At 44.0% G+C, this 15,269-nt stretch overlaps 1 non-coding gene across 1 annotated transcript; it reads left to right on the forward strand.

The window, feature by feature from the left end:
* Positions 1-1,870: 1,870 nt before the first annotated feature.
* Positions 1,871-1,945, forward strand: Trnas-uga. Its single transcript has one exon. It is a non-coding gene; the product is annotated as a tRNA-Ser (tRNA).
* The last annotated feature ends 13,324 nt before the right edge of the window (positions 1,946-15,269 follow it).

Consider the following 15,269-nt stretch of genomic DNA (forward strand, 5'->3'; position numbering starts at 1 on the left):
TTTAGCTGGGGGCGCTGCGCATTGTTTCCGTGTCCTGCTATTGGTTGTTTCGAATGACGCAGCAGCGGCATAATAGCTCTCAGTTCAAAAAAATGTGTGTGAAATCTTGTGGGACTTGACCTGCTAAGGCCATCAGTCCCTAAGCTTACACACTACTTAACCTAAATTATCCTAAGGGCAAACACGCACACCCATGCCCGAGGGAGGCCTCGAACCTCCACCGGGACCAGCCGGCTCTCAGTTCAAATTACAGTTTGACGTGCAGTTTATCTCCTGCATAGTTTGGCGTGCAGGAGATAAACATAAACGTAAAACCACATTCATTTATAATACACTCTTCTACACAAAAAGTGTAGGAATATAAAGTGTTGTTTGACGATCAAATGATTGAGCCTAATATGTATGAGATGAAACACACTACGAATGTTACTGCTGCTGTAAAATCCTGAGTTTCCCTATTGCATTTTTTGTCTTTCGTGGATAATGCATATGCGGAAATAAGTCCCATTGTCTCTAGTTTGCTTCGAGTTGCGTCGGTATGATTCAAGACATTTCGTGTCGACTGTCTTTTGTTTTCTATTTGCGCCAACTTCAGAGATCTTGGTTATCACTGTCAGCATTCAACCGCGATTCTTGTACATATATTTTAACAACGCGTTTCAAGAGACAATGCTCTCATCATCAGGTTGTAAAGTCTATGTCATGAAATTAAACGGACTAAAAGGACAAAATACCAGCACAAATAGTTGGGAAGCACATAGAGTATGGACTTCCCAACTATTTGTGATGGTATTTTGTCCTTTTAGCCCGTTTAATTTCATGACATAGACTTTACAACCTGATGACGAGAGCATTGTCTCTTGAACGCGTTGTTAAAATAAATGTATAACAATCGCGGTTGAATGCTAACAGTGATAACCAGTATAACGACAACTGCTACCTCGACTCCATAACGGATTATATTAAAATTCAGAGATGTTATGGTAGGTAACAATGGCCTAAATATGATCTCAACAATGTTTGCTAGAAATAAGCACTGCATTTGAAGACAATCGTCTCTATAAAACTGTTATTTCCAGATGTAACATATAATAATCTCCAGAATGAGATTTTCACTCTGCAGCGGAGTGTGCGCTGATATGAAACTTCCTGGCAGATTAAAACTGTGTGCCGGACTGAGACTCGAACTCGGGACCTTTGCCTTTCGCGGGCAAGTGCTCTACCAACTGAGCTACCCAAGCACGACTCACGCCCCGTCCTCACAGCTTTACTTCTGCCAGTACCTCGTCTCCTACCTTCCAAACTTTACAGAAGCTCTCCTGCGAAACTTGCAGAACTAGCACTCCTGAAAGAAAGGATATTGCGGAGACATGGCTTAGCCACAGCCTGGGGGATGTTTCCAGAATGAGATTTTCACTCTGCAGCGGAGTGTGCGCTGATATGAAACTTCCTGGCAGATTAAAACTGTGTGCCGGACCGAGACTCGAACTCGGGACCTTTGCCTCTCGCGGGCAAGTGCTCTACAAACAGAGCTACCCAAGCACGACTAGCGCTCCGTCCTCACAGCTTTACTTCTGCCAGTACCTCGTCTCCTACCTTCCAAACTTTACAGAAGCTCTCCTGCGAACCTTGCAGAACTAGCACTCCTTTTTAATCTGCCAGGAAGTTTCCTATCAGCGCACACTCCGCTGCAGAGTGAAAATCTCATTCTGGAAACATCCCCCAGGCTGTGGCTAAGCCATGTCTCCGCAATATCCTTTCTTTCAGGAGTGCTAGTTCTGCAAGGTTCGCAGGACAGCTTCTGTAAAGTTTGGAAGGTAGGTGACGAGGTACTGGCAGAAGTAAAGCTGTGAGGACGGGGCGTGAGTCGTGCTTGGGTAGCTCAGTTGGTAGAGCACTTGCCCGTGAAAGGCAAAGGTCCCGAGTTCGAGTCTCGGTCCGGCACAGAGTTTTAATCTGCCAGGAAGTTTCATATAATAATCTGTATGCAGCACACGCACTCGTAAGTCGGTAGCATCATTGCAAACGTTTCTCCTCTCAAGTCCCTTCACGCGCGGCGGCAATGTCACCTACCCCTTGCCCCTCTCCACCCCCGAGCCGAGAGGACTTTTATAGTTTTCAATTATCCCAAAATTAGGACATTCGGCGTCCCGATCGATGGTGATCGATGGTGAAAATCGGGACGTCCCACGAAAATCGGGACACCTAGCAACATTAATTAGCACTCACACACGCCGACGTCACACAGTCACTTTGAGACCAGCCCTCGCGGATCGATCTCGGCGACTGTGCGTACAGAATATCTAGAGCGCTACATGAAGTATAGTGCCTGCAGCGATGAGAGTACGGGCGTCATCGAGCACAGGAGACAAACAACTGCACAGACATTACTTACGAGTGAGACAGATGATAATAGTTACATTTAATATTTTCTCAATCGCGAATATGGACAAGCATCAGCTGTAGAAAAATGAAATGAAATGATCGTGTGACACTGATGGCCGGGACGCCTCATCCGGGGAAGTTCGTCCGCCGGGTTGCAAGTCTTTTGGTGACGTCACACTGGGCGGCTTGCGCGTCGGTGATGATGAGAGGATGACGAGAACAACACGACACCCAGTCCATGGGCGGAGAAAATCTCTAACCCGGCAGAGAATCGAACCCGGGCCCGCTGCATGGTAGGCAAGCACGTCATCACTCAGCTAAACGGGCGGACATCAGGGATAGAATGGAATGACGACAATGAAAACTTGTGCCGCACCGGGACTCTAACACGGATTTCCCGCTTATCGCGGACGGTCGCCTTACCATTTGGCTATCCGTGCACGACTCACCGCCAGACCCAAATTTCCGTATGTCGGCAACCATGCGCCTACAACCTGTACTCGTACATCTATTAAGTATATTCGGCTAATAAATACGATATTGCAGTGTCTGTGTTATTCTGAATTACGATGCGATGTCCCAAGGAACTTTACATCGATATAAGAATAACACAGGCACTGCAATTTCGTGTCCATAATAATAATAGTGGTAGCAGATCAGAAGACAGGGGCGCAGGCAAAGACAGACTAAGGTAGAAAAAGGACTAAATCTGAAGTACTAACACAGGCTAGGTGACACACTGGAATAACTACTATCACAGAAAGACCCTGTATCTTAGGCATGGAAGAATACTGACCACTGCATTATGCAAGAAACGATGTTATACATATACGTACAACCTGAGTAGAAGCCCGAAGAAAAAACTTGAATAGTACGAGGGTCAACTAGAAAGTGTGTTTCTGTTTTCTGGAAATACAGCGCATGCGTAACAGTTATGCCGTAACAACGGTACGACGCCCGGACGAGTTTCGACAGTTAATAGCGCTGCAGCAAGGACTGACAATGGCGGTTCTTATTTCTTCTCCCGCCGACTGTTAGATTCGGTCTAGTATACAGGCCGATCATCTAAAAAGAATACCACCAATCGAAATTCGTCATCAACTGTTTCAGGTATACAGGCCGAAGGTCATGAGCAAATGGTTTGCCGCCGGCGCAGACTATTTTCCGAAGGCCGTCGGAGTGTCCATATTGAAGAGGTCCGTGGGTGATGGTACGCCACCGATGACGACTTTGTGGAGCAGGTAGTATAGAGAACCTTCGTTCCACGATTATGGATCTCGGCAGCCATTTTCGGCATATTCCTGTCCTGTGGTCAGCATATTCACAGCGACGAAGTGATGAAGACAACTAAGTCCCATAGTGCTCAGAGCCATTTGATGAAGACAACTGTCACACGCTGGTTCCATTCCCACGTGGCAGGCTTCTACGACACGGGACCGTACAGTCGATTCCAGTATATGACAACTGTCTCTATTTCAGTGGTGATCATCTCGAAAAATAGTTCAGACATTGTTGCTTCAGTTGCCAGTAAATATTTTGTTTTAACTATGTTCTCTAAAATGTAATGTTGTTTCGAGTTTTTTTATGTAGATTCCATTTTTACAATTTAGACCACGTAAATTGTGTGACATCTTCCTCTCCTTTCTTATTGATCACACGACAAGGTAAGGCACTTGGATGCATATAGACACTCTGGTTGTAATTATAGATTTTAAGATTTATGGAAAAGCACTCGCTGCAATGTTTCGTGAGTTCTGGTACATTTAAATAGTACTGGGAATTGTTTTCAAGTGAAGCTCGTAAGGCAAATGTAGAAATAGGGACAGCATGCGCAGCTCTGTAAAGTACATGGAAAACTACACTACTGGCCATTAAAATTGCTACACCACGAAGATGACGCGCTACAGAAGACAGGAAGAAGATGCTGTGATATGCAGATGATTAGCTTTTCAGAGCATTCACACAAGGTTGGCGCCGGTGACGACAACTACAACGTGCTGACATGAGGAAAGTTTCCGACCGATTTCTCATACACAAACAGAAGTTGATCGGCGTTGCCTGGTGAAACGTTGTTGTGAAGAGGAGAAATGCGTACCATCACGTTCCCGACTTTGATAAAGGTCGGATTGTAGCCAATGGCGATTGCAGTTCATCGTATCGCGACATTGCTGCTCGCGTTGGTCGAGATCCAATGACTGTTAGCAGAATGTGGAATCGGTGGGTTCAGGAGGGTAATACGGAACGCCGTGCTGGATCCCAACGACCTCGTATCACTAGCAGTCGAGATGACAGGCATCTTATCCGCATGGCTGTAACCGATCGTGCAGCCACGTATCGATTCCTGAGTCATCAGATGGGGACGTTTGTAAGACAACAACCAACTGCACGAACAGTTCGACGAAGTTTGCAGCAACATGGACTATCAGCTCGGAGACCATGGCTGCGGTTACTCTTGACGCTGCATCACAGACAGGAGCGCCTGCGATGGTGTACTCAACGACGAACCTGGGTGCACGAATGGCAAAACGTCATTTTTTTCGGATGAATCCACGATCTGTTTACAGCATTATGATGGTCGCATCCGTGTTTGGCGACATAGCGGTGAACGCACATTGGAAGTGTATATTCGTCATCGCCATACTGGCGTATCACGCGGCGTGATGGTATGGGGTGCCATTGGTTACACGTCTCGGTCACCTCTTGTTCGTATTGACGACACTTTGAACAGTGGACGTTACATTTCAGATGTGTTACGACCCGTGGCTCTATCCTTCATTCGATCCCTGAGAAACCCTACATTTCAACAGGATAATGCACGACGCATCTTGCAGGAGCTGTACGGGCCTTTCTGGATACAGAAAATGTTCGACTGCTGCCCTAGCCAGCACATTCTCCAGATCCCTCACCAATTGAAAACGTCTGGGCAATGGTGGCCGAGCAACTGGCTCGTCACAATACGCCAGTCACTACTCTTGATGAACTGTGGTATCGTGTTGAAGCTGCATGGGCAGCTGTACCTGTACACGCCATCCAAGCTCTGTTTGACTTAATGCCCAGGCGTATCAAGCCCGTTATTACGGCCAGAGGAGGTTGTTCTGAGTACTGATTTGTCAGATCTATGCACCCAAATTGCGTAAAAATGTAATCGCATGTCAGGTCTAGTATAATATATTTGTCCATTGAATACCCGTTTATCATCTGCATTTTTTCTTGGCGTAGCAATGTTAATGGCCAGTAGCGTAAGTAAACGTACTCGTATTTAGCTGGAAGTACAGAGCATGCGCGACAGTAGTGCCGTAACAGCGGTACGACGTCTGGACATGTTTCGACTGTTGTCAATAGCGCTGCAGCAAGAACAGACAATAGCGGCTTTTATATCTACTCCAGCCGACTGTTAGGTACGGTTTATATACAGTCCGTTCATCGAAAAGAATACCGCCAATCGAAATTCGTCGTGAATTGTGTCTGGTATACGGACCGAAGATTATGAGCAAAAGGTTCGTCGCCGGCGCAGGCTTATTTCCGAAAGCCGTCCTAGTGTCTATATTGAAGAGGACCGTTGACTACTGGCCGCCATCGAAGACGACTTCGTGGGGCAGGTTTGGCAGCGTAGTATAGAGAACCTTCGTTCCACGGTGATGGATCTCGGCAGCCATTTTCGGCATATTCCTGTCTTGTGGTCAGCATATTCACAACGACGAAGTGATGAAGACAACTGACACACGCTGGTTGCATTCCCACGTGGCAGGCTTCTACGACACGGGAACAATACAGGCGATTCCAGTATATGACAACGGTCTCAATTTCAGTGGTGATCATCTCGAAAAATAGTTCAAACGTTGCTGTTTGAGCTGCCAGTAACGCTTTCTATTTAACTATGCTTTCTAAAAATTACATATGAGTTAATTAAAAGTAACTAGTAATTGCCGAAGGAGTATGGCGCAGACAGTGTTCATTATAAGCAATATTAAATGTAATATTGTTTCGATTTTTTTATGTAGATTCCATTTTTACAATTTGGGCCCAGTAAATTGTGTGATCTTCCTCTCCTTTCTTTCTGATCACGCTAATAAACGTCTCTCAAACAAGTTAAGACACTTGAATGCATATAGACACTCTTGTGATAATTATGGATTTTAATATTTATGAAAAAGAACTCGTTCCAATGTTTCGTGTGGTTTGGAGGTACATTTAAATTTTACTGGAAATTGTTTTCAAGTAAGGCTCGTAAGGCAAAGGCAGAAAATAGGGACAGCGCGCGCAGCCCTGTAGAGTAAATGGAAAACTAGTACCGTGCCTAGTTACAGGCCCGCGCTATCTGAGGGCGAGAGATTCAAAGTACTGGTGAGGTCCCCGCCCTCGCATGGTCAGTAGCAGCAGATTGGGCGGTGGCTGTGCGGGAGTGAGAGGCCCACTGTGCTTCTGTGGTACTACCTCTTGGACAACAACGGCGGCGCCAGTCTACAAGTATGTTATCTTTCCTATTTTTTTTATGTGTTCTTAATAAATAAATACACAATTTTCAACAGTCCTAATTAGTTTTAAATGTCCATGTTACAAGGTGTTTCACACTTACTGTTACAGTCTTCTACAGTCCGATCCACGAACGATGGCGCTTCGCATAGATCTAGACACAGACGGGGATCGCGTCCAAGCGACAGTTGCAGTACGCGCAAACAATGGTTTGCTCTTGATGAAAGCGCGTATCCAGCGAATTATGTCTATCACTTGCTTGTGTATAATTTATCGTATACCATCACCATCAGTCATGACGTCACGCACCGAAGCGTGGCTTGTAGAGTATGTACGTAGATGCAGATAAATCGATACAAATGGAATAAATACTCGCTACGATCACTTTCAAAGCTCGCATTGCGTACAACATTCACACCGGAGCTCTCAGAACAGTACTAAACGCCCACTGGCTGTCGGGCAATGCATGACATACATGCGTAGAACAAATATAAACTCGACTGTTCCCGTTCATGACTCCAACTAGTGTTAGAGAATATCTAGCAGATAAAGTTCTGGGAACGAATACGTGTTCGGAAATTTGCCGTTTGGATTCAAAATGAGTTTGAAGATCGTATCACTTTCAAATACCCCTCATCAAGTTACGCACATGGCGGAGAGAATGAGCTCTGATCTTAGGCTCTACACGAGCCCATCACATGTTCAGTGTATCGAGAACTCGTCGTCGTGTTCTCTTCAAGCGTCGAAGGACTTCCGCTTTAAAGTCGACAGTGCAGCACGCCCGTGGACTACCCAGTTGCGAACGGAGCAATTGCTCGCAAGCGTTTTTGTAGCCAGACGAAAGTAGTATGTGATGTCTTATGTAACAGCAACATGGACGATTCCAGCGAGAAATTGGGGTCGTATAACGAACCTGTGACGTTACACCGGTTGCCTTGCCCAATATACATCGCCAACGGCCGGCCGGTGTGGCCGAGCGGTTCTAGGCGCTTCAGTCCGGAACCGCGCTGCTGCTACGGTCGCAGGTTCGAATACTGCCTCGGGCATGGATGTGTGTGATGTCCTTAGGGTAGTTAGGTTTAAGTAGTTCTAAGTTCTAGGGGACTCATGACCTCAGATGTTTAAGTCCCATAGCGCTCAGAGCAATTTGAACCATCGTTAAAGCTACGCTACGCATGTGTCAAGCGGGATATCAATACATGAATGAAAAGGCACCCACTAAGTCCATAACTATACAAGGGAAATAAACTTGAAGTCAAAAGGAAAGAGGAAGTAAAAGGAAATGAAACTGAATATACGTTAGAGCAAGAAGAATTTTGAAAGAGCTCGTAAAGACCTTGCACTGCTGGAGTGGATGATGTTCCCTCCGTATTTCTGAGATCATTGGGAGAAACAACCATGACAAAACCGCTCCTCGTGATGTGTAAGACATACGAGACTGGCGAAATACCCTCAGAATGTATTAATTTCTATTCAACAGATGGCGGGTGTTGTATTTTTGGAATATTACCGAACCATGAGTTTGAATGTCATGGTTACAAAACATTGGCACGAATTACTTACAGAAGAATCGAAAAACAACTAGAAGCCGACCTCGGGGAAGATCTGAAAAAAGATCAGTTTAGTTCCAGAGAAATGGAGGAACACGAGAAGCAATGTTGGCCCTACGACTTACCTTAGAACGTAGTATAAATAAAGGCAAACCTACATTTATAGTACCTGTACATATGGAAAAGCTTTTGACAATGTTGACTGGACTGCAATCCTTGAAATTTTAAAGGCAGCAGGCGTAAAATACAGGGATCGAAAATTTATCTGTAGTTTGTAGACAAACCAGACTGTAGCTATAAGAGTCGAAGGACATGAAAGGGAAGCCGTGGTTGGAGAAGGGAGCGAGACAGGGCTGTAGTCTATCACAGATGTTTGTAGGACTGAAAACCACAACAAAAGGACGTAAAGGAAACATTTGGAGACAGAATTATAGTTCAGAGAGAAGAAAAAATATTTTTAGGTTTGGGAATGACATTGTAAATCGAACAGCAAAGTATGTACTTGCAACAGCAGATTAACAGAATGGATAGCGTCTTGGAAAGGGATTGTAAATTGAATATAGAAAACGTAAAACAAAGGTAATGGTACGTAATCGAATGTGATGCTGGCGGAAATAAATTAGGAAGTGAGACGCTAACAGTAGTAGATGAGTTTTCATATTAGGCCTGCAAAGTAACTGACGATGGCCGAAATGGAGAGAATATAAAATGCATACTGACAGTAGAAAGAAAAGCATTTCTGAAGACGAGAATATTGTTGACAACAGACATTTCAATGTTAAGAAAATCTTTCCTGAAGTGGTGTAGCATTCTACAGAAGTTTCAGATGAGCGATAAATATGTGGTGCCAGAGAAGAATATTGAAGATTAGATGATTATATCGAATACCTAAAGAGGAAATACTGAACAGAATTGGAAATAAAAGTAATGTATGTCACAAGTTCATTAAAAGAAGGGATTGGTTGAGGCAGAGGCAGAGCAAGCTAGGAAAAAATGGCTAAAAGAGGAATGTGATGAAAGTGAAGAACTGGACAGGAAGGGAAGATACGACTTAATATACAACAGAGTAAAGACTAGGGAACAAAACAGAGCAGGAAGTGCTACTATGGAAATTTTGAGTAAAGACGAAGAGGTAGTGCACAAAGATCGTGGCGATGTCTTCCAGAGATGGGAAGAATATCTAAAAGAGCTATATAACACAAATAGCAAACCAGTAACTCTGGAACTTGAATCACATAACAGTGTAAGTGATGATGAGAAAGGACCAACCATCATAATGGAAGAAGTAAAGTCTGCCATAGCTGCAATGAAAAATGGCAAAGCGATAGGTACAGATACCATACCGGGAGAAACATTAAAATGCTTGAACCAAGATGGAATAAGAGAAATATTGAGATTATGTAATACAATATATGACAGTGGTGAATGGCCTGAGGACTTTCTGACAACAGTAATGATTCCATTAGCGAAAAAACAAGGTACCAAGAAATGCAGCGAGCACAGGACAATCAGCCTCATTTCACATGCAACCAAAGTGATGTTAAGAATAATTAATAAAAGACTTGAAAAAGTAATCGAGGAGAATCTTGGCGAGGAGCAGTTTGGCTTTAGACGGAATACGAGCACCAGAGATGCAATAGGGCTCCTACGAATCTTGGGAGAAAGGTTTATTGAAAAAGGAAGAGACCTATATATATGCTTCATCGATCTAGAAAAGGCATTTGACACTGTGGTTTGGGACAAGCTGGCGACTATAATGAGGGAAAAGAGAGTGGACTGGAAAACCATAAGATTTGTAAACTCATTATAACTTAATCAAAAAGCTTCAATTAAAGTGAGAGGAGAAAGTACAAACTGGATCGGACTAGGAAAAGGAGTAAGACAAGGATGCTGTCTATCACCTACTCTTTTCAACATCTACTTGGAAAATATGATTGACCAATGCTCATTAGATGACAAAGGCGTAGAACTTGGAGGAAGAAGAGTAGGGTGTTTGAAGTTTGCTGATGACATGGTCCTTCTAGCCACAGGGGAAAAAGAATTACAGGGTTTGGTGGACACCATTGAAACTAACGGAAAAAATATGGAAAAAATAACACAAATAAAACAAAAGTATTAGCACTAGGAGGAAATAAGGAAATAAAAATTATGCTGAATGGAGAAATACTAGAACAGGTGCAAAATTTTAAGTATCTTGGAAGCAGGATAGACATCGACTGGAAGTGAACCACAGAAATTAAAACAAGGATAGCAATGGCAAAAAAGGCGTTTTATAAGAAAAGGAGAATTTTCTGCAGCGGTCTGGACAGAGAACTCAGGAAGAGACTCATAAAATGTCTTGTATGGAGTGTTCTTCTATGTGGCGCTAAAACATGGACTATGAGGAAGAAAGACACAGAAAGGCTGGAGACTTTTGAGATCTGGACATGGCGGAGAATGGAAAGAATAAGCTGGATGGACAGAGTAAAAAATGAAGAGGTACTGAGAAGAGTGGAAGAGAAAAGACAGTTACTAGATGTAATAAAGAGAAGAAAAAGAAATTGGATTGGGCATATATTAAGAAAGAATGACGGACTGATAAAAACAGTTTTAGAATGTTATGTAGAAGGGGAAAGGAAGCGAGGAAGAAAGAGATTCCAGATACTGGATGATATGATGGACGATACAACATACAGCAGCCTTAAGAAGGAAGCAATGGATCGCAGAAAATGGAGAGGCATAGGACCTGCTAATATAGCAGATAACTGATGATGATGATGTCACAACTTCATTAAAAGAAGGGATTGGTTGATGGGTCATGCCCTGAAGCGTCAAGGAATCGTCAATTTTGTGAAGGAGTGAAGTGCAGGACGTAAAAATTGTAGTGACCACAACTCGAGTACAGAAAGCAGGTTCAAATAGATGTAGGTGGGAATAGTAATACAGAGACGAAGAGGCTTACACAAAATAGACTAGCGTCGACATGTGCATGAAACAATATTTTATGGTGTGACATGGTTGATTCTATTCTATTTTAATCAACTTGTGCAAGTGTGTAAGAATATCGTACGAGTTTTGCTTGATGATGGGAGCAGTTCATTTGAAACTGGTCGATTGTACGTGGTCGTACTGAAAGGTAATCCCTTCGAATTTTGATGTGAAAGCTCTTAGCTTCTTACATAAAACAAACTTTATTAATATTCTATAGCTTTATTGTTCATATCTATATATTTATTTCGCAACACAATCACTCTCGCGACGAGCACATTTCTCACAACGACAGACCAGTTTGTTGGTACTGTCACTTCAGAATATTTGATTTTGCTGACGGAGCCACAATCTCAGCTCTGCTTGCACCGCTTCATTACCATCAAAATAAAGTCCTCGGAAATGTTGTTTAAGGTCTGGAAACAGATGAAAACCGGATGGGGCAAGCCTAGACTGTAAGGCGGATGATCGATGACAGGGAACCCAAGGCGTCGAATTGTTGCAGATGTCGCAGCGCTCGTGTACGATCGGGCATTGTCACACTGAAAGAGGTGGCGTTCCATGTGCTTTCAGTTTTCTACGGGTGTCGCAGTACCTTGCCCCCTCAACTACTCAAAAAACTATGAGCAATACTTTGCCTTCTGATATCACGGTATTCCATTTTTTTGGCGTCAGCGATCCTTGACCAGTGATCTTCTCGCTTTCGAGGTCAAAATGGTGAACCCTATTTCCATCACCCGTCATAATGTTGTTAAGGAAATCGTCAACCTCACGCTAAAACGCAAAAGAAATTTTTGTCACATCTCCAATCTCCGCTGTTTCATATCGGGACTGAGCTTTCGGGACATCCACCGTGCACACACTTTTCTGTACCGCGGTTCTGCAATGACGGCCTATATATGCTCTTGTGATATGCCACATTTATCCGACGATTTTCTCCGACGAGTTCACCAACACGATATCTACATCCATACTGCGCAAGCCACCTGACGGTATGTGGCGAAGGGTTCTTTGAGTACCTCTATCGGTTCTCCCTTCTATTCCAGTCTCTTATTGTTCGTGGAAAGAAAGATTGTCGGTATGCCTCTGTGTGGGCTCTAATCTCTCTGATTTTATCCTCACGGTCTCTTCACGAGATATACATAGGAGGGAGCAATATACTGCTTGACCCCTCGGTGAAGGTATGTTCTCGAAACTTCAACAAAAGCCCGTACCGAGCTACTGAGCGTCTCTCCTGCAGAGTCGTCCACTGGAGTTTATCTATCATCTCCGTCACGCTTTCGCGATTACTAAATGATCCTGTAACGAAGCGCGCTGCTCTCCGTTGGATCTTCTCTGTCTCTTCTATCAACCCTAACTGGTACGGATCCCACACTGGAGAGCAATATTCAAGCAGTGGGCGAACAAGTGTACTGTAACCTAGTTCCTTTGTTTTCGGATTGCATTTCCTTAGGATTCTTCCAATGAATCTCAGTCTGGTATCCGCCTTACCGACGATCAACTTTGTATGATCATTCCATTTTAAATCACTCCTAATACCTACTATCAGATAATTCACGGATTAACTGCTTCCAGTTGCTGACCTGCTATATTGTAGCTAAATGATAAGGGATCTTTCTTTCTATGTATTCGCAACACATTACACTTGTCTACATTAAGGCCGGCCGCGGTGGTCTAGCGGTTCTAGGCGCTCAGTCCGGAACCGCGCGACTGCTACGGTCGCAGGTTCGAATCCTGCCTCGGGCATGGATGTGTGTGATGTCCTTAGGTTAGTTAGGTTTAAGTAGTTCTAAGTTCTAGGGGACTGATGACCACAGATGTTAAGTCCCATAGTGCTCAGAGCCATTTGAGCCATTTTCTACATTGAGATTCAATTGCCATTCCCTGCACCATGCGTCAATTCGTTGCAGATCCTCCTGCATTTCAGTAAAACTTTCCACTGTTACAACCACTCAGTATACCACATCATCATCCGCAAAAAGCCTCAGTGAACAACCGATGAGTATCATCAGCTGCCGTACGTGGTTGTCCACTTCCTGCTCTGTCACACACATTGAAGTTAGCACCACCGTTCCCTTCATTACGGGACAAACAACCCAACGTCTCACATTACTGATGACGACATAATCTTCAACGTACAAAGCTTAAATTCTTGTAAAGATTTCAGTTGGAGGCACATTTCCTGCGGTTACATACTTGATTACAGGACGCTGTTTCTCACGGGCAGACATACTCGCAGCTACGTTACACATCGCCACCTCACTAGCTACAGTTCAGTTAGGAGCCCCCTAGCTGGAGAAGGTTGCCACTTAAGGGGGTAGGACGTCAAACGGGCCGACTTCGAGAAGGAGACGCACCACAGTACATTTTAATTTGCACTGTCTATAGTTTTACAAATAAATTCATAAAACTTCGTCAGCATGACCAGGAAGGATTCAGGATTCACACTCATAGCAGTGGACGTTCAAAAACACGAAAAAATAATATTTTTTAAATGTGAAATTTCATGATTTTTTTTACTTACTGTTGGCTGCATTTGTTGCTATAGGTACACTTTTCTTCATATGTAAGAGAGATTCTTCGATGAATTTTGCACAGCTTACAAACCATACTTACAGATGTATGAAACTCTAGAATTTATTTAATCTATGGAAAAATGAATGGGCTGTTACGTTTTAAACTTCGTGTTTAGAGAAAACGCGAGTTTTATAGTTAATTATCTCAATTTTTACCACAGTTTTTAACAGATTTGGGAAATTCTACAGTTTCATACACCTGTAAGTATGGTTTGTATGCTGTGCAAAATTCATCGAAGAATCTCTCTTACTTATGAAGAAATCATGAAATTTCACATTTAAAAAATATTATTTTTTCGCGTTTTTGAACTTCCACTGCTATGAGTGTGAATCCGGAATCCTTCCTGCTCGTGCTGACCAAGTTTTATGAATTTATTTGTAAAAGTATAGACAGTTTAAATTAAAATGTCCTGTGGTGCCTCTCCTGCTCCAAGTCGGCCCGTTTCACGTCCTACCCCCTTTAAGTCAGCAAAGCGATAAAGTCGATCGTTGTAATATGTGTGACATGTAATACCTCACCCGATACTGAGAAAGGAATAAAACATTCGGAGGCATTACTTTTTAGCACGCCCTCAAATAACACGGAGATTGTTACAGTGACTTTTCGCCATATGAGAGACTGGTCTGCGTTCCACTAGGCGGGTCTCTGGAATTTACGTGGGCTGACTTGTTATTCCGCACCTCTGTCCACCGTGCTTCCAATCTAACTCCCTCGTCCGCCACGCAAGTTGCGGGTGGGGAGCACGAAGGCTCGCAAATTGCAGACTGCTTACGGAGGGCGTGCCGCGCCACGGCCAGCTGTGTACACTGGGGCGACGGCGGTCAGGCGGCGGGAGCCCACGCCCTGTCGGGGCCGCTGCAGACAGGCGGCTAACGAGCGCAGCGCCACGAGTTCCCTCTTAAATATCTCGTCACACACACACACACACACACACACACACACACATAAACGAACAACGTATGAACGGTCGATATTTACGAACACGTTCCCGCGTCCAGCGAGAGAACGTGTAGCTTTCCGATGCGAACTTCATGGGAGAAACGTAGTCGCCGGACAAGCAGTACATAAGTCCGTGTGTGTGGTCATGAGCAGTTTGTGGATAACCGGACCTCCAGCATCGTTTTAACAGGTATTCTCCTTCCGATTATGAGTTCAAATGGTTCAAATGGCTCTGAGCACTATGGGACTTAACAGCTGCGGTCATCAGTCCCCTAGAACTTAGAACTACTTAAACCTAACTAACCTAAGGACATCACACACATCCATGCCCGAGGCAGGATTCGAACCTGCGACCGTAGCAGTCACGCGGTTCCAGAC

This window comes from Schistocerca piceifrons, chromosome 8 (assembly GCF_021461385.2).
Source record: "Schistocerca piceifrons isolate TAMUIC-IGC-003096 chromosome 8, iqSchPice1.1, whole genome shotgun sequence".
Classification (NCBI taxonomy): domain Eukaryota; kingdom Metazoa; phylum Arthropoda; class Insecta; order Orthoptera; family Acrididae; genus Schistocerca; species Schistocerca piceifrons.